Raw genomic sequence first — 20,700 nt, 5'->3', positions numbered from 1 at the left:
GCTAAGTGTCCAAACTGTGTGCAAATAAGGCAAACACCATCCTGTAACCAATCCAGCTGTTTCCATACCTTACTGCCAGTTTCTGTACATCATTTCCCTTTTCTGTCTATAAATCTTCTTCCACTATGTGGCTGCGCTGGAGTCTCTGTGAATCTGCTGTGATTCTGGGGGCTGCCTGATTCACCAATTATTCATTGCTCGATTAAACTCCTTTAAATTTAATTCAGCTGAAGTTTTTCTGTTATCAAGAGGCATAGGGGTTCAGAGATGAACTCTCACAAAGACATGAGGAAGATTCAGGTTTGTGCAAGCACAGAAAAACATATATGACCATGAAGATATATCACAGATGCAAAGGGGAACAGCAGATGATACTTTCTATGAAAATATTTATCAAAAACCAAATTAAACTATGATGCCTGATTCCACTTATGGAATATAAAGTGCTTTATTTTATTTTGTGGGATCTACTTCCTCAAGCCATGTAACTATCGGTTGTAGCCAAGAGGTAGGTCATTCTGTCTGGAGTAACTTGTATGGCACAGAATCTAGTTCAGTTAAATAAGGAAAACTGAACACAAATAGAACATTGGACTGAATACAATGGTCATGGAAAATATAGAAATTATTCCTGATATTATGAGAAACTGTATATTCTAACAATTGCACAAATAAAGATGCTATATGGAAATGCGTGTTCAACTTATCCTGAACATACCGTGGTTCCCCCTAACACTGACTGTTGCTTGTCACCAAGGTTGGCCCTGACTCTCTGGCAGCCATGTCTAGCCAGGCTGTTTAAGGTTTACCTATCATCTTGTTAATTAATCCCTAGGAACCAGTAGGTTCCAAGTGCTCATAATGAGTGTTATGCATTTTACAGGACTGACACAGTGAGAGAAACTCAGGTGCCACCAGTGGGGTAAGTGAGAGGAAAATAAATCTCGAGACCCCATAATCACTAAGCCAAAGGGAAAAGTCAGGCTGTGAACTGCATCAGACAAACCTGCCTCCCAGTTTACTCCTAAATATGACAACTACAAAGATAAAAAGGCTACATACCTCCCTCGCAATTTGCCCACAAGCAAATTCTTTGTGGACCTCGAGATGTTAACCCCAAAACAGTTCTGTTGAATTTCACCCTTGAAATGTAAATGGTAGCTTATCTTCACAGGGACAGAAAGTTATCCCTCTGCTCACCTGAGACAGATACATGTCTGATGGCTTCCTCAGCCCTATCGTTTATGTAAAAATGCAGATTTACTGAGCCAGACTGAGGCATAAGTGACTACTCCTCTACCCCCCCACCCCACTCATCCCATATGTAAACTGTGTACTCAGTGAAAGGCTGATCAAAGACCCAAAAGCATGCCATCATTTGTCTCTTATCTACCTATGACCTGGAACCTATCCCCACCCCTACCCATCCCCACCCACTTCCAGTTGTCTCACCTTTCCTGGCTGAACCAATGTACATCAGTGTACACCTTATACATATTGATTAATGTCTCTTGTCTTCCTAAAATGCATAAAAGCAAGCTGTACCCTGACCACCTTGGGCACATGTCATCAGGATCTCCTGAGGCTGTGTCACAGCTGCGTTTTTAACCTTGGCAAAATAAACCTAAATGGACTGAGACCTGTCTCAAATACTTTTGAGTTCACAGGTAATTAATGCCAAGTTATGGTATACCTCCTGTGGATACACATTTTTGTCCATGTCATACTGCCAGGTAACTTTCTGATGATTCATATCGCTCACCTGCTCCCCATCAATTATTGTCATTTGCTGATTATTCCCATTCAACAAGAGCCCTGCCATGAGGCAAAGCCACCAAGAGTCCTGCTTTCCTGATCTCTGGTGATCCAGCAGACATAAGCAAATGTTCATAAGGCCTCGCCTCCACAGGAGTCTCCTCACTTCAGCTTTGCCTCCCTTCTACTGGAAAGGGATGCATGCAATTTAGACCTTTATTCATTAAAAATCATCTTCCTCTGTGGGAATAACTTCCCCTTGCCCAGTGGAAGGATGCATCCTGACTCTGAAACAAGATTTGCAGTCTACACACAAGCACATAGAGCTATTTGATCTGTGCTTTTAATTCTGCCTGGCAATGTGTGTGTTTTGAAGCCGAGAGTGATAAAAATGTGCTGCATTTGACTGAACGAAAGCTTTGAGTTGGTTTGGTGTCTTCTCTTTCTTCCTCTCCAATTGAGACTCCCATCCTTTGAATTTTGCCTTCTGACTTGAATGCTATCAGCACATACTGATTTCAACATCAAGTAATTGTTGGCTAATATGAGTGAAGTGATTGAAGTTGAGTAGAGAAGGTAGAGAGGCATGATGAAAATTCATGCTACGTAGCCCAGGAAAACCTGTTCTTGGTGAATGTAAACACCTCCCCCACTCCAGTTTCCTTGAGTGGATCTCTCTCTTGTTCATACCCCGCAACCATCTCTCTTCATTAGCCATCTATTGCGTATATGTTTTTCCTACCTCTTAATATGCAATGGCACTCCCTGACCTCCTTCCCTATGCACTAATTTAATTTTAATTCTACCTAAAAGCATTTTTTTCCCTGCCTCTCCTCTTTCCCCTTCTCTTTTTTTTTTACTTTCATGAGATGAGATTATGTAAGCCCCCAGTGCTTTTTCTCTGGGAAGCATTCTGGAGACAGGCAACCCAACATACTTTGAACAGAGCTGATCTGCAATCACCCTGCCAGTAAGAAAGTGTGTGCCTGCCTTTCACAATAAGAAGGCAGTTGTTAGATACAAAGACCACTTCGGCATCCCATTAGGTAAGCAAATGGGGCCAAAGTGCTTAGAACATCTTTACCTAAAAGGAATGGAAAATGGGTCATTGCATTTTCTACTAGTGCTGGACCTTGAAGAAATTGAGAATAAACTTGTTCATTCATTCACAAACAATGATTGATCACTTTCTATGTGCCTGGCCCAGTGTCAGGTGTTGGAAACACCAAGGTGACCAAGACCTGCCTTTGCTCTCAAGGGCTCACAATATGGCAGGCAGGAGGAAGCAGCTGAGTCCTACTGGGTCCAGCTGACAAAGCCTCTCTACAGCCTCTTCCTACAGAGATAGTGATCTACTTCTAGTTATGAAGTAAAGGTTTGATAGCAATGACAGCAAAATAAATAAATTCGACCTGCTTTACTAACTTCCTAATGCTGTTGGGATAATAGACCAGTAGAAAATTGGGGGCCAAAGGCCGGGCACGGTGGCTCACACCTGTAATCTCAGCACTTTGGGAGGCTGATGCAGGCGGATCATGAGGTCAAGAGATTGAGACCAGCCTGGCCAATATGGTGAAACCCCGTCTCTGCTAAAAATACAAAAATTAGCCAGGCCGTGGTGGTGCACACCTGTAATCCCAGCTACTCAGGAGGCTGAGGCAGGAGAATTGCTTGAACCAAGGAGGTGGAGGTTGCAGTGAGCCGAGATCGCACCACTGCACTCCAGCCTGGGTGACAGAGACAGACTCCATTTAAAAAAAAAAAAAAAGAGAAAAAAAGAAAAGAAAACTGGGGGCCAAGTAATTTTAACCTACTTCTAGCATCAGTAATATTGAGGTAGTGCAACTGCTGAGATAGGCTGTTAAAATACAGGAACATTTTTCTACTGTTTGTAGATAGCCATTGTCCTTGAGCCCTGTAAGTGTCCTGGTCCCCATGGCCTGGAATGGCTGGCTACCCCTGCCTCTTCCCTGGGACCTCTGGACCTCCAAGTGATCCATCATGGCTAGGAATGTCAATGATTTTGCTCTAATGCAATGAGTGGCATTCTTTCTGAGTGGCAAGTATCTGTGTCCTATTTTTTGTTAACATTTTTTTGTAATCATTCTTGTTTGTATTGTTACTACATAAAAATAGCAGAAGCAGGAAGAAATGCATGGCAAATGAAGCCAATTTTTTTTTTGGAATTTGGCAGTCAAATGATGGTTATAACAATGGTATGATGTCAGAGATATAATGGCTATGAAATAAGAAGTATCTTATAAATATAACTTAGTTTACAATTTCTGTATTTGAGTCAAATGTGTCATTCCACTTCTTAAATGGTCCCATGCTAAAGGTTGCTGAAGTCATAGGCTAAGCAATGTCCTTATCTCTATTGAACATCGAAGTTAATAAATCCTATCAAAAACATGTTTCTTTTTTTATTTTATTTATTTATTTATTTTATTTTTTTGAGACAGGGTCTTACCCTGTCACCAAGGCTGGAATACCGTGGCTCAAACATGGCTCTCTACAACCTTGACTTCCTGGGCTCAGGCAATCCTCCTACCTCAGCCTCCCAAGTAGCTGGGACCACAAGTGCATGCCACCACACTGGGCTAATTGTTTTGTGATTTGTGGAGATGGGGTCTTGCCACGTTGCCTGGGCTAGTCTGGAATGCCTGGGCTCAAGCAATCCTCCCACTTCAGCCTCTCAGACTGTTAAGATTACAGACATGAGCGACAGAACCTGGCCAAATATGTTTCCTATAAGAGATATTGTTACTCTTGGGCTTCCGGGACAGCAGATTTGGTTCAATTATCTTTCTAGAAACCCCTCTATATTAATCTCTATGAATTTTCTACATATAATTTTTTTCTGTACCTTTGTGTATATCCACACACTACTAGACAATTTAGAAACACTTTAACTAGAAGATGGGCTTTCACAAACGCATTGCGTATTTTCTTTATAATTCACATTAAATCATATACACGTATATTTTGAAGGCTGCCTAAATTCAAGTCTCCAGGATAGCAGGAGGAAAATGTATTTTATTGGACGTATTTTATTTTATTTTATTTTGAGATGGAGTCTCACTCTGTTACCCAGGCTGGAGTGCAGTGGCATGATCTCAGCTCACTGCAACCTCTGCCTCCCAGGTTCAAGCGATTCTCCCACCTCAGCCTCCTGAGTAGCTGGGACTACAGGCACGCACCACCACACCTGGCTAATTTTTGTATTTTTGGCAGAGATGGGGTTTCACCATGTTGACCAGGCTGGTCTTGAACTCCTGACCTCAAGTGATTCACCTGCCTTGGCCTCCCAAAGTGGTGGGATCACAGATGTGAGCCACCACACTTGGCCGGAAAATGCGTTTTAAACAAGGATTTCAGTACCTGCCATATGTCAGGAAATGTCTCGAACATTTTGTACATATTATTGAATACTCACTTCCAACCCATTGAGATGCTGTTATTTTCCCTCGTATGATTTGGGAGGGCTTTGAAGATGTGAGAATGTTAAATGGTATATGACCTTTCCACTTAACCTCTGAGGCCGGGCATCAGCCCCTTCTCCTTGAAACTCTTTCTTCCCCCATTTCCTTGGCATCACCCCTGGTTCTTCTCCACTCAATCATTCATGTGCATTCTGAAATGTTGGTGGCTCCAAAGTTTTCTCCTTAGACCTATTCTTTCTATGGATCCATCTTCCCTCTATATGCTCATAATTCAAAATCTATGGGAATGGAGAGGAATATCATTCACATATAGGTATATATATCTCACACCATTGCTCCATTCAACATTTTCAAATCCCCCATTTGTTACAGAAAAGGTCTGAACTTTTCAGGAAACTAGGGAGTTTGTCACCACCTCTCCCAAATAAAGCAGGGGCTCAGGGAGGCTGAAGTCTGGCTTGAGAGCCTGGATTAGGCAAAGTGGCAGGGACCGGCCAGCAATTGTACAAGGACAGCAGAGATTCAGCCACAGGGCAGTGGCAGTCCACCCCTAGGGACACCATCCAGGGAGCTCAGCTGGGAGGTGGAGCACAGGCCTGGTAAGAGGACAGATGCCCAGGAGAGGGAAGGTTTCAAGGAGAAGCAGGAGATGGAGAATGGACAAGTTCATCAGCGTCAGAGGCAGTAGCAATCTGGTGCTTTATCAGGTACCTGTAGCCTTGGAAATGGGTAGAGAAAGGGCCTTCGAAGTCTCCTCTCAGAAGACACAAAGCAAGGCCCAAGTATCTATAGGGCACCCTGGATGTGCCCACAGGATCCAAGTTACTAAGGATTTTTATCATCAATTTTACAGGTCAGAAAATGAGGCTCTAACAGCAGGTCACACAACCCTGTCACCATCTGTCGGATGCTATCCATGCACTCTCGCCTCCTGTGGTTCCCTGCCTATTGTATGATGTTATAGGACGTATGTGACATCATGCAATGTCATGAGACATCATGAAACATCATGTGACACTCTCGCCCCAGGAGACACATCCTGAAGCACACTGAGCACGTACATCACACTGCTCCACCTTCTGCCCCAACCCCCTTCTCCACCCCCTGCCGTACCCCCTTCACCTAGTGAGATCCTATTTCTCCTTTAAGCGACATCTCAGAGGCCTTTTCCCCTGTCCTTCGATGATCACTCCAGCCTCACCCACTTCTCACCTGGGGTAAAATTAACTGCATGTTTCCTTGCACTGCACCTGGTGGTTGCTTCCACTTTCTTCTCTCCAGCACTTCTCACTATGCGGTCTTTCTGATTTAGAGTTAGAGGTGTACGTGTGCACGTGTGTGTGTGTGCCTGCTTGTGTCTGTGCATGTGTGTTTCACCCACAACATTACAGCTGCTTGTATCTTTGGCTCCTCTGATGCCTGGCGTAGTGACTGAATTCAATAAAGTTCGATAGCCTAAAAAATCTCATTTCCCTTTAGGCATCCGAAAATGTGTATTTGCTCTAACAGGCTACATTGCCACAAAGAAAGATTCATGAGAAAGGCAGGATTTGAGTGACTGGTTTTGATTAGGATCTATAACATATGACAAAACTCTAATAAAGACGGAGACATTATAAGAAATAGAAAAACATTTTTATTTAAAAAAAAAAGCTGCTACAAACAAGAAAGTTTTTGTTTTGTTTTGTTTTTGCTAGAAAGTCCCAGCTTTCTTAATTCTCTGAATATGCTTCTTCTCTGTCATGCAATCACGGTTATTCAATACATGTGCATCGTTTATTTACATGTTCTGGTGACAGTCTCTAAATTGTTGAGCACAGGTTTTCTAAGCAAAGTTTACTGTTCTGCTATTAAGGGAAACTGTCTGGCAATTTAAGCAGAAAATTTGATCTAGTAAAATGCTGACCCTTCAAAAGCTGTAATCTCATGGTGACTGCTTCTTAAAGACTAAATACTGTCAAAAATTCATCATATGCCCTAAGAGATTTAAGAGAAACAGAAGCACTGAGCTATGCTTGCATCCTTAATTGGAAATCTGGCGCTAAGATATGGGTTTGAAAAGTTAGTGTACAATAAGCACCTCAAAGCTAACGTTTGAATCACTATTACCATTCAGGACTTTGTAACATGGAAGAGACCTTGAAAAATTATGTAAACCAATGCAGTCATTTATAGATGAGGGAAACTGAGTCCAGATGAGTAAAGAGAAGTACTTAAAGCCAGATAGTATTTCAATGGATAGAATGAAAACCCAAGCTTTTTAGAATATCTGAACTTGGATCTTCCCACTACATTTGGCTGCCTAGGCAATTTTGTTCACATACTAAAAATGGAATCCAATTAAAAAATGGGCAAAGGACTTGAATAGACATTTCTCCAAAGAAGAAATATGAATGGCCAATAAATACATGGAAAGATGCTCAACATCACTAATCATTAGGAAAATACAAATCAAAACAACAGTGAGATGCCACCTCACCTCATTAGGATGGCTATGATGAAAAAAAAATAACAAGTGTTGGCAGGGATGTGGAGAAGTTGGAATCCTTGTACACTGTTGGTGGAATGCAACATGGTGCAGCTGCTATGGAAAACAGTACGGTGGTTTCTCAAAAAAATACAGAGAATTATATGATTCAGCAATTCCACTTCTGGGCTTGACCCAAAAGAACTGAAAGCAAGGACTCGGAGAGATAGTTGTACGTCCATCACTGCAGCATTACTTGCAATAAATAAGAATTGGAAGCAGTCCAAGTATCCACCAACAGATGAACGAATAAACAAAACACGGTATATACATACAATTAAATATTATCTAGCCTTAACAAGGAAGGAACTCCTGAGACAGGCTACACATGGGTGAAACTTGGGGACATCATGCTAAGTGAAATAAGCTGGTCACAAAAGGACAAATACTGTATGATTCCTCTTAAATGAGTTTACCATTATAGTTACATTCATAGACACAGCAAGTTGAATGGTGGTTGGGGAAATGGAATTGAGAATTCTTATTTAATAGGGACAGAGCTTCAGTTTTGCTAAATGGATGGATGGGGTGATAGCAACACAACAATGTGAATGTATTTAATGCCACTGAATTATGCACTTAAGATGGTTACAATGGTTTTTTTTTTTTTTTTTTTTTTTTGAGACAAGAGTCTTGTTCTGTCACCCAGGCTGGAGTGCAATGGTGCGATCTGAGCTCACTACAACCTCCACCTCACTGGTTCAGGCAATTCTCCTGCCTCAGCCTCCCCAGTATTTGGGATTACAGATACCCACCATCATGCCTGGCTAACTTTCGTATATTTGTAGAGACGGGGTTTCGTTGACCAGGCTGGTCTTGAACTTCTGACCTCAGGTGATCTGTGCGCCTCAGACTCCCAAAGTGCTGAGATTACAGGTATAAGCCACCACACCTGACCAATGGCAAATTTTATGTTAAATATATTTTGTCACAATTAAAATTTTTTTACAGTGAAAAATGGAGCAAAATGTTGAATATACGCAACTTTTCCACTGAGCTAGTACAAAGGGGATGGGAGGTTTTAAGAGTTAGAATAAAATGCTCAAACCAAGGAGACGCTAACATGTGGGGCAGTGCACATGAGAGGAAGGAATGCTGTCTACACGCTCCTGAGGATGGGTCGGTGTCCCCCAGATTCCTCCCCACCTGTGGGCTGACTTTCAAAACTTTTTCCTTGAAGTTTCATTTTTTTTTTTGACAGGAGGTTGTGTTAAAATGCAAATCAGCATCACTCTTGGGAGCTGCAGCAGTCACACCTGTTACCTGAGCCTTTAGGAACCCCTCGGAGAACTGGTTCTGAGGCAAGAAAGGGGAGAGGGGAGGGGAGGAGAGAGGAGGGGAACCGAAAAAGGATATGCATCCAAAGAATTCTTGCTTGTTTCTCTCACTCCTGTTTGCTGTTGTTGTTTAAATCTACAGTATGGTCAGGTGAATCTTTCAAGCAGTGCAAGTAATTATCTTTGCTCTGCATCGTATGCAAGTTTCATTATACAAACTGAAAATTGGAAAACCCTGATGAGTTTCTGCTTGAAACCACCTCACTGACAATAGGGTGTCTTAGCAGCCCTTTTCTACCTACTGTCTGTGGCACTATTCTATGTGTGATCATTGTCTCAGCACAATTTGTGTCATTCAGAAGGGTGCTTTCATGCTGGGGTGCCATCTGGGAGTTTGTTCTGGTAGAGATGGGATAGTCGTCCAGGAGCTGCCAAGAGACACGGTGATTTCCCAAGCCTTGGGCCAAATAGGGAGTAGCTTTAGAAGCAGAAACACCTAGATGCCTTCCTATGATGCTTGGTTCTGGGGCAGGTGACAAAGAGCAGCAGACGAGATGGTGAAACCGCAGAGAAAGACTTGGGGTCAAAAGGAGTTTTGGAGGCAGCAAGGATGGGATTTAGGCAAAGACGTGGAAAGAAACTCTCAGCTGAGAGGTCCTTAGAAACCATCTACTGCTGCTTCTTCATTTGACTGATGCCTGGTGGAACTGTGGGTGGTTGATTAGATTGTGGTGGGAGCAAAAATAAAGGAAGCCAAAGTCATTTCAAGGTTTTCTGGGTGACTTGGAGAATGGCATTACCATGAGCTTACATAGAAACAGAATGGCAGAACAAACACAGACAGATGAGGACACGTGCAGAGGCATCAATAATACCCATAGGGAAGGTGACAGCACAGAGCAGAATCACTAAGTAAGCAAGAAAGCCCCAGGAACCTCGAATTCTCATCCTAACTCTACTGCTGATTTATTGAATCACTTTGGAAGAGTCACTTAATTAACCTCCCCCAGATCAAACTCATCGTTCTCTTCTCCATATCAAGATAATGTATACAATTAACTAATACAGATTTTTAAAACGAGTTCTATTTATAGGTCATTAAGAGACTCAGTGTCTCAGAACCACATCTGAGCACTGCTCTTTAAGAGGGTTGTGGACAATGACCAGTGACCGCATATGTCCAGAAGACAGATCCAGGCTGGGGGTGTATGGGCGATAATCACACATCTATTGTTACTGTGCCAGGCTCTGTTTTTCATACACAAATGATTTAAAAATCATGAAAAGGTGATTTCGCAGATAGTATTACTAGTTTAGTAATACTATCTGCAAAAATTATATTTACTATTACTGGATATAGAAACCAAGGCACAGAGAGGTTAAGCAACATGTCCTGTGTCACAAAACTGATGGCTGGCAGAATTGGGATTTGAACTTGTGCTGCCTAGACCCAGAAGACAGGCTCTTAATTTCTCACTGTGCTGCCTGAGAGAGAGAGAAATTGACCAAAAATAACTGGGGGCATGTTCACCTTCTTTATAAGCAAGGACATAAATCTCTGATCCAGGGTTGCAACCATTTCCATTTAGAGTAATGTGCTTATTTTGTTCTGAAATTATGATAATTAGGACCAGTGGATCACAGGCACTTGAAGGCAGATTTCAGATGAAGCTTAAAACATTTTCCTAACAATATCATCTGGAAATGAAAGAATCACTGCAAAAGTCTTAGTGGTTAAAAGCTCTGCCCTTCCCTGGCTGTGTGACCTTGAGGAAATTACTTAACATCTCTGTGGCTCAATTTCCTCACCTCTTAATGAGGAGAGTAAAGGACTCTTAGAGTCATTGTAAGGATTAAGAAAGTTGATACATGGGAAATGCTTAAAAGGTGGCTCATAGTTAGTTACAATAAACATCTGCTCTTGTCTTCGTCATCATTTCTCTACTGCACTGAATGTGGCAGCTAGATTACGTGACAGGAATGTTACAGGGAAAAAGTGATTCCTACAAGATGCGGAAAATAGCCAGGATGTCCTTTTTCTCCTAACAGTTGTGTGAGTTCGGAAACATTAAAATAGGATACGATGTGATATAGTCTGATACAATATAATTCAACACGACACAACACAACTTAATGCACTACACAGCAAAATAATATCTAGCATTTTGATCCCCTCTCTGTTCATCTTCCAACTGTTGACCCCCATCCTGACTATTATCAATAATCAACACGTGAAGAGGAAACTGATGTCTATTAGAAGAGACATCTGATGTCTATAGAATCGTGAGTCTAGAGATTTGCCCTCCCAGAACTGCCTGACTTTACTTTCAGAATCCTTACTTATGACGCTAATGACTCAACACGGCACTAAATTCCATGGAATCTAGTTCTCAGAACTTGCTCCACCTGTGCCAGACTTTCTCCAAGGCTAGTTGTCAGCTTAGGGGACAGGGACAACCATGAACTAAGTACCTTTGTCTCACCAAGAGCACATAGCACTCGCCAGGCACATGAGTCAACTGATGGACTGAAAATAAATATGCAGTTCTGCACATAATCAGTTGAAGCAAATGACAGAGCAATAACTAAATGTAATGCTTAATTACAGCAAATATCATCATCTATTTGCTTCATTTCCTCCTCACATTTGCAATTTTCTATTTTTGCTTTAATAAATGTAGATATGCATGTCTTTAAGTTGCTTCAACTCGTTTTTGGGTGCAAGGTATAAATTAGAAATAAACAAACAAATGCCAGACAGGCAGGTTCATTGAAAGATGGCCTGGATCTTGCAGATTTGGTAGCCTAGGGCATATTATCTTTCCGAAAAGGAACACATTTTCCTTTTCTTATGCCAACCTGCAGTAGAAGGAAAGCTGATGTGTCAGATCAGGTGAGAGTCTAAAGGTCAGGGAGGGGGTCAGACAGTTCAGAGCCAACCCTGATGGTCATCATATTCCTAAGAGTGGGAGAGTTGTCTCCAGATGCTGGGGCCAAATGGTGTCTGCAGGCCAGAGATACTGGCAATCAGTGGTTCCTGACCATTTTGGCATCAGGGACTGGTTTTGTGGAAGATACTTTTTCTGTGGACTGGGGAGGGGGGGATGGTTTCAGGATGATTCAAGCATATTACCTTTCTTGTGAGCTTTATTTCTATTATTATAATATATAATGAAATAATTATACAACTTGCCATAATGTAGAATCAGTGTAATCCCTCAGCTTGTTTTCCTGCAACTAGATTGTCTTATCTGGGGGTGATGGGAAACAGTGACAGATCATCAGGCATTAGATTATCATAAGGAGCATGCGACCTATATCCCTGGCATGTGCAGTTCACCATAGGGTCTGCGCTCCTATGAGAATCTAATGCCGCTGCTGATCTGACAGGAGGTGGAGCTCAGGTGATAATGCTCCCTTGCCTGCCACTAACCTCCTGCTGTGTGGCCTGTTTCCTAATAGGCCACGGACTGGTACTGGTCCACAGCCCAGGGGTTAGAGACCCCTGCTGTAGAGCACTGTTGGGTCAGTGGGCCCTGGAATCACACGCTGCCTAGATTCAAATCCCAGATCTTCCACTTACTATGTGATCTTGGAACAGTCACTTAATGTTTCTGTGCCTCTATTCCTCTATGTCCTTGTCTATAAAGGAGTAGATTATATAAACAATCCCTACCTCAAGGTGTTCTAGGATAATTCAATTCCAGTAATATTCTTAGATCTCTGTCTGGGACAATAAACTCAGTAATATTGGCCTTTCTCATTCCCTTAAGAGAAACACCCTCCATTAATGTGTATTGTGCAATTTGTACAATGTCACGAGGTGTTGGAGAAAATTCAGACCCACCACCAAGCATCTGATGTGCATCCACACCCTCTTGCTATTCTGGAGTCCACAAGGTGTAGTCTGATGTTGAAAGGAAATAAAAGTGTTTTAATTATCCCCCTTTAGTTTCCAGGTTAATGAGCTCTATGGAGTTTATACGTCATAACTGTTTTAATCTTTTTTATAGAAACTATCATTGCATCTTTCAACATGGTTGACTAAAACAGGGCCACCATCATGTCAACCGGGAACTTGCCTTTGCAAACAGTGAATGAACAGAGAAGACATTCTCAAAGGGATTAAGAATCAAGAGAAAACCTTTTTGGTTGTTGTTTAAGAAACAGTGAGAATGGTTGGGCGTGGTGGCTCACGCCTGTAATCTCAGCACTTTGGGAGGCTGAGGCGGGTGGACCACAAAGTCAGGAGTTCAAGACCAGTCTGGCCAACATGGTGAAACCCTGTCTCTACTAAAAATACAAAAAATTAGCCGGGTGTGGTGGCATGTGCCTGTAATCCCAGCTACTCAGGAGGGTGAGCAGAAGAATCGCTTGAACCCAGGAGGTGGAGGTTGCAGTAAGCCGAGATTGCGCCACTGCACTCCAGCCTGGGCGACAGAGTGAGACTCTGTCTCAAAAAAGAAAGAAAGAAACAATGAGAATAATCTCCTCCACCCTGTTTCTAGAAGAACTTACACATCTAGAAACATTTAGCTTTAAGATCTTGGGCAAGACCGTCTAGTGTTAATGTGATTTGTAGGATATTAGAGGTTTATGCTAGGATTTTACTTCCCACATACATACCCAGACAAATGTGGATGCTTACACACTTGTAATTAGAAATGAGCTATAATATGTAATTATATACACATCACTGAAAACAAACCTAATTCACACACCAGAGCACAGAAATAACAAAATATTGATAAGGATGTTTCTAGGAACTCATAAACATCACGAATGAGCCAGAAGCCAAGTTCTTAAAACTTTCTGGGCTGTACCTGTTTACAGCCAAATACATACTTTCATAGACCATTGTTTTTATAGAAAACCCATGCTGTGTAAGTATTTCCATGAAAAATAAGTTTTAAGATTGATCAGGCAACCATATGTCTCCTTTAATATGCCTAATCTTTAAATATTAGATATAATGGAGGCACAGAAATATGTAGTGAGATTGATGAAAATGTCTTTTAAATACTCCCTGCTCATCTTTTATTTATGTATTTATTTTTAGAGGCAGGGTCCCACCTTGTCACCCAGGCTGGAGTGAAGTGGCATGATCATAGCTCACTGTGGTCTTAAACTCCTGGGCTCAAGTTATCCACCTGCCTCAGCCTCCAAAGTAGATGGAACTAGAGGTATGTGCCACCATGCCTGGGTAGTTTTTGTATTTTTTGTAGAGATGGGGTCCCACTCTGTCATCCAGGCTGGAGTGCAGTCTTGCCATCATAGCTCACTGCAGCCTGGAACTCCTGGGTTCGAGTGATCCTCCTGCCTCAGCCTCCCAAAGCACTGGAATTATAGACATGAGCCACCACACCTGGCAACTGCTTGTCATTTTAAACACATTGTTGATCATCAGTCCATCAACACCATATTTCCCACCCTCAGGAAAAGTGGGAGATGGGCTGTGACTATCAGAGGTGTATATGGGCAGTTAAGTGAGTGTGCTTCAAGTCCCGAGGTGGCACCCCTCATCCCGGCCAGCTGTCCTTCCTATAGGTCCTGTTTTAGTCCATTCTCACGTTGCTATAAAGAGCTACCTGAGTTTGGGTAATTTACAAAGAAAAGAGGTTTAACTGACTCACAGTTCCACAGGCTGTTCAGGGGACATAGCTGGGGAGGCCTCAGGAAGCTTATAATCATGGTGGAAGGTGAAGGGGGAGAAAGCACATCTTCACACAGTGGCAGGAGGGAGTGTGAAGAAGGAAATTCTACATACTTTTAAACAACCAGATCTCATGAAAACTCCCTCACTCTCATGAGAACGGAAAGGGGGAAATCCATTTCCATGATCCAATCACCTCCCACCAGGTCCCTCCCTCAACACTGGGGTTTACAATTCAACATGAGATTTGGGTAGGGACAAAGAGCCAAACCATATCAGGTCCTAGTCCGCAGCATTGATCCTAAAAGGAAGGAGATGAAAGAGCTTGGACAGAGAAGTGCATATTGCATATGTGGCCTCCATTGGTAAAACAAATCAGAGCCTGTGAACTGCTGATAAGTAGTATCGGCTTCATTCTCAGAGGATAATTAGATCATTATTTCCATTTATAATGCAAAGCTGAAATAGAGATAATGTTATTATTTCATCTGTACATTGCTTAATTTTTTGCATAGCAATTGGGCTGAACTGTTCTAGATTGCATTCCTGTCCAGCCAATGGATCTGCTTGTACTTCTTCTACCCTCTCCCAGCCTCCCCCAACCCCCCCTCTATCTCATCAGCAGTTCCTAAAGATTTCACTCAGAATGGAGTATTTTCTTTATTAATTAAAGACCTAGGGGCTCTGCCAGTGATTTATTTTTTCGTTTCTCTGTGCATATTCACTTTCATATTTCTCCCTCCTCTCACCCTTCAGAGAGCCTGCTGCACTCAATCCCAGGTGGTTTCCTAGGAAACACGCTCACAGCCAGGAACCCCAAACCACACATTTCCATTTTCCTCCCGCTCCTCTCCCAATGAGCATTAGCTAATGAAACAAGGTGAAAACACATCAGCGCTTTTAGAAATTACTCCACCAAGGCAGGTTACCAATTTCATATTCATTCATGGAAAGATGAAGGAATTTTCAGACTCTGGGCTTTTTCTGGAGAAATCTCAGTTTGGCATCATATCTAATATCCTAAGCATTGGATTTGTCACACACCTAGGAATTGTACATGTGCTTAGAGGCTAAGATTGAGGTTATTAAAATTCCTTGACTTCTTGATTCCAAGCTCCAAAAGGAAGTTGCAGTAGTTCCTATTTACTGATCCCTCCTGAGTCTGGTAGGTTATCTGTCCACTGCAGGGACAGCAACCCCACTTCTGGGTATCTACCCAAAGGAAAATAAATCATTATATCAGAAAGTCACATGCACTCATATGTTCATCGCAACAGTGTTTACAATGGCAAAGTCATGTAAGCAACCTAAGGGTCCACCAATGGCTGATTCGATAAGGAAAATGTGGTACACATACACCATGGAATACTATGCAGCCATGAAAAAATGAAATCATGTTCTTTGCAGCAACACTGATGGAGCTGGAGGCCATTATCTTAAGTGAACTAACAGGAAGCACAAAAGCATGTTCTCACTTTTAAATGGGAGCTAAATAAAGGGTACACATGAACAAAAAGATGAAGAAAATAGATTCTAGTGATTCCTAAGGGATCAGGACAGGAGAAGAGAGGGTTAAAAAATTACCTACTAGGTGCAATGTCTAATATTTGAGTGATGGGTACACTAGGAGTCCAATCCTCCCTTTACACATGTAATACCCATGTAATAAGCAAGGACATGTACCCTCTAAATAAAAAATAAAATTCACATATACACGTATATATATATATACCTATACACATATATATATATATATATATACCTATACATATATGAAAATACAGAACCTTCTGCAATGAGAGCAGCCCTTCCTTCCTGCAGCCCTTTCTGCCTTCCTCCCTTCCCTAGGGTACATTTCTTGGAAATGCTGTAGGCTAAGTTTTGGAGATGTTTAACTCATTTATTTTCTCCCTTTTTCTCTCCTTTGTTTTTAAAGGGCAGCAGGCCCCTGTTCCCTTCACTTAAGATGAGTTCCCACTTCAGCCCAAAGGCAGAAACTGTTTGCAGGACACTTTCTACCCCAGGTTCTAGTTTCTGAGAACCAAGCTCATTCAGAAGATGTTGCCAGGCTTCCGGGGGGGGGGAAGACAGAGAGGGGAGGGGACGTCACACAGCATGAAGGGAGGGTGATGTAATGGGTTCGTGTCAGCTGTCTCAATACACTACAATTTGCTGGAAAATCAATAAATACATAGCCAAACCAGGATACGTTTGTGCAGTTTTTTTTTGTTTTTTTTTTTGAGATGGAGTCTCACTTTGTCACCCAGGCTGGAGTGCAATGGCGCGATCTTGGCACACTGCAAGCTCCGCCTCCTGGGTTCACGCCATTCTCCTGCCTCAGCCTCCCGAGTGCAGCAACACTGCTGCACCCGCCACCACACCTGGCTAATTTTTTGTATTTTTAGTAGAGACGGGGTTTCACCTTGTTAGCCAGGATGGTCTCGATCTCCCGACATCGTGATCCGCCCACCTCAGCCTCCCAAAGTGCTGGGATTACAGGCGTGAGCCACCGCACTGGCCATGTTTGTGTAGTTCTACTGGAAAAGTCTAAAGACAGTTACTCCATAAGTATAAAATTAAAATTAAATATCTGACCAGCATGTTGGTTGCATTGACCAAGAGGACAACGGGGAACCAATAATGTCCTTATTCTGACCTCCATTGTGAAGCCTGTGCATTAAGAATAGAGAGAAGTCGGGTGTGGTGGCTCACCCCTGTAATCTCAGCACTTTGGGAGGCCGAGGTGGGTGGATCACTTGAGGCCAGGAGTTCAAAACAAGCCTGGGCAACATAGTGAGACCCTGTCTCTACAAACAACATTTTTTAAATTAGCTGGGCATGGTGGTATGTGTCTGTAGTCCCACCTACTCAGGAGGCTGAGGAGGGAGGATCGCTTGAGCCTAGGAGGTTGAGGCTGCTGTGAGCTATGATTGCACCACTGAACTCCAGCCTAGATGACAGAGCAAGACCTTGCCTCTGAAAAGAAAAAAAAATGCAGAGAAGAGAGACTCCTTCAGCTGGGAAGAGGGGGAACCCAGGCATCCAAGAGCAGCAGAAATCTTTACCTTCGTCTCTGGCAGAGCCCCAGGAAGGAGGCAAGATCCCAGGCGGCTCCTGGGAATGCTGGATCCTCAGCACTAGTGCCCCAGGCCTTGGCAGAGACTCGTGGACCCCACACAAGGCAGGGAGGCTGAGAACTGCCCTACTGCCCTATTGTGGTCTTTCCAACGAGCTGTCAGCAGGGACAAAGATGTATTGCAGGGCAGAGGGCTTTTCCCGTTTTCCATGAAAATGAAAAGAGTGACAAGATGGAAATCCCTGCCCATCCAGAGAGGTGAGGGCTTAGATTCAAATGAATTCAATTTAATACAATAAAGATATTGACATTCTTGCACACCCAGGTTTGCAGATACATTAAGGTTCACACTTGCTCCACATGGATGCTAACTTTTGTGTTGTCTTCTGTATGATTTTTCTGATGAAGCCAGGATACAGGGATGGTCTATACCAAATGATGCCTGTACTCCCCTTCTGTACTCACAGCAGACATTACTAATCAATATTTCATTCTTTCCTGACTACACATGCACAGATGGAGCCACAGGAACCTCCACACAGGGCTCCAGCAACCAATCAGAACTGGTATAAAATTGGAATCCTATTTGCCTTTCCTGCTATAAGATGAGGCTACACCAGTGTGTAGAGTATGGAGTCATCTATAGACGGTCATTACCAGCATGAGTTATCTGAGGGGAGTGAAGGGTCAGGTGAAAAGGAAACCGAGCTTAGGAGGCTTGTCTCCATGTGCCTGCTCCCCTCCCATCTCCAGCTCTGCTCTGCATCACAGAAAGTGCATTCCCTAGGTTCTCTGGCCAATCGCCTTTGGCACTGGGAAGCGGTGACAGAAGGTCGGAGGGCCGGATAAGAGAGAACCTTCTCTTCCCTTCTAATAGCATGGCCTCCCCTCCCAGATATTATTGATCAATCAGTTGTTCTTTCCTAACTACGCAAGCACCGATGGAGCAGTCCCTGCTGTAATTCTCACTCCTGGCAGATGGCTCTGCCTCTGCCCTCCAGTAGCCTCTTTTCCTGGCTGTGTCCCAGCAGCCATGACGGGGTCGCGGCTTCCTGCTGTCACCTTGCCATCCCCTGCTTGGCCTCTTAGCTCTTCCAGCACCTGAGCGACCCATTCCCTGTCTTAAACCATCTGTGTTTGAAATACTTGACTGGAAAGTATCTGGCAATGACGCCCGATAGGTTAGGCAGGGAGGTTCTGTCTTTCTCTCGACTTCAAGGTCTAGGCTATGGATTTTGAAAACCCGCATCAGCTTTGAGGGAGCTGCAGGCTGTTGAAGACCAAGGAAGGGGGCAAATGGTAGACCAGATGAGGAGCCAAAGCTGAAGACGAGTGAATTACCCCTTGTAATCAAGATTAGCATTGCAAATCTGTCTGTTTCCATTTTTTGATATCATTGAGATTTTAGAAAGCCTTATTTAAATGCTCCAGCTGGGTCTCAGCTATATGGAGAGGTTTGATTTCACTTTAAATGTACGATGTATGGATCCCTTTCAAAAAACAACCTACTTCTAGACCCCCGGAGCTGGCCTAACTTATTTTTATCTTAACTTTAGTTCCTTAAATATGTCTAAAACAATTAAAAATACAATCTCCTCATGCTGAAGAGTTCTTACGTAACTAGAAAGTCAAACAAAATTTTAAATTAAATCCAAAAATACATAAAATTAACAAAGTTCAAATTTATTGCTTTACCCCGGTATTGATATTTTTTGGCTGAAATGAAATTGCAGCTTTTAGCATGAATATGTTTCTGACTCCTCTTCTGTGGGTTCTTTTGAGATTGGCATGTCTATATTGCCCTGTGCTGGGTTAGGAGTCAATTCTCCTATCATTTTTTCCTACTCAACCTTCTGCGAACCTTGAACAATATAGCGAGAGGCCCTTAGCTTACATTTGGCAGAACCACATCATTTGTTACTAAGTAAATCTCTAGTCTTTCTTTGTTGGTCTGAAAGAAATATGGCAGACAAAACAATCCTGGGCCAGCACTCAACTATGAAGTGGTCGTTAGGTGGTCCCCAATCCTCTTATACTCTTTGTGTCTTTAAGATCATTGTGGACTGCATGTGGTGGCTCACACTTGTCATCCCAGCACTTTGGGGAGGCCAAAGCAAGAGGACTGCAAGCCAGGAATTTGAGACCAGCCTGGGCAACCCAGTGAGATCTCATCTCTACAAACATATTTTTTAAAAAATGTAGTCAGGTGTGGTGGCACATGTTTATTGTCCCAGCTACTCAGGAGGCTGAGGCAGGAGGATCACTTGAGCCCAGGAGTTGGAGGCTACAGTGAGCTATGATGGTACTACTGCACTCTGGCCTGGGAGACAGAGCAAGACCCTATCTCTTAATAAATAAATGAATAGATTCTTGTGTTGAAAATATAAAATAGAAATTCTTATGGAGGCCCTCTGAGAGACAGTACTAGTAAGAGTCACCTTGAGCCCAGCCCAGCACTGGGGGCAATGACTAATGAGTAATCCCCAGGGAAGCCGGGCCTCAAAAGAAAGGAATTAAAACTCCAGGGCTTAGCGTCTGTCCCTTCCCATGTGGTGATTCTCCTTCCTTAATAGCCATAAAGGATGTGGGCTTGTTTTCAGTCACAGAGTCTAGCAGGTTTCCTTACATTGTTATGAGTTTTATGTACAGAAAATAAAATCACATCACCTCTGATCAGGTTATATGGATTAATGCCATATACAATGCAATGCCACTGGAGAGGGCTCTGAAATATTGGGATAATAAAATTGAAAGTTAGAAAATTAAAAAAATGAAAGTAAATGTTAGGAAAGAGTGAGAGTGGATGGAGGTTTTGGAGGAAAGCCATCAAGTAATCTCTCTTTACTCGCATTTTCAGAACACAATAAAATGAGTATAATAAGTGTGCCGCATGTAGATAGAAACACATTCTTTCTTTTTTGACATCATCCTTAGTTATACATAGATACAAATGCCACATAACACAGTGA

At 42.7% G+C, this 20,700-nt stretch overlaps 1 protein-coding gene across 2 annotated transcripts in view; it reads right to left on the bottom strand.

The window, feature by feature from the left end:
• FRMD4A (FERM domain containing 4A) overlaps positions 1-20,700 on the bottom strand; it is a 695,719-nt gene that overhangs the window by 488,634 nt on the left and 186,385 nt on the right. The window lies entirely within an intron of this gene.

The sequence above is a fragment of the Symphalangus syndactylus genome, chromosome 10, assembly GCF_028878055.3.
Source record: "Symphalangus syndactylus isolate Jambi chromosome 10, NHGRI_mSymSyn1-v2.1_pri, whole genome shotgun sequence".
NCBI classification, from domain to species: domain Eukaryota; kingdom Metazoa; phylum Chordata; class Mammalia; order Primates; family Hylobatidae; genus Symphalangus; species Symphalangus syndactylus.
The sequence above is the reverse complement of the archived record's forward strand: the minus strand, read 5'-3'. Positions and strand labels throughout refer to the sequence as shown.